This window comes from Dendrobium catenatum, unplaced genomic scaffold (assembly GCF_001605985.2).
Source record: "Dendrobium catenatum unplaced genomic scaffold, ASM160598v2 fragScaff_scaffold_206, whole genome shotgun sequence".
NCBI classification, from domain to species: domain Eukaryota; kingdom Viridiplantae; phylum Streptophyta; class Magnoliopsida; order Asparagales; family Orchidaceae; genus Dendrobium; species Dendrobium catenatum.
Genome location: NW_021318668.1, coordinates 546,640 through 546,839, shown reverse-complemented (window position 1 = coordinate 546,839; position 200 = coordinate 546,640).

The following is a 200-nucleotide window of genomic DNA, read 5'->3' as shown; positions in this document are numbered from 1 at the left end:
ATGCCATTGGACCTAACACCTTGAAGATTTTGATCTTGGAGCCCTCATCAAAGCCTCCAATCACTTCCAGACCCTTGATTGTAACCCATTGAGCAGTAAACTGCATTTTTCAGACCCATTTTTTACCCTAGTTGACCAATGGGTCAAAATTAACCAAAATACCCCTATAGGATTTCAAATGCTCATTTCAACTCAAATCA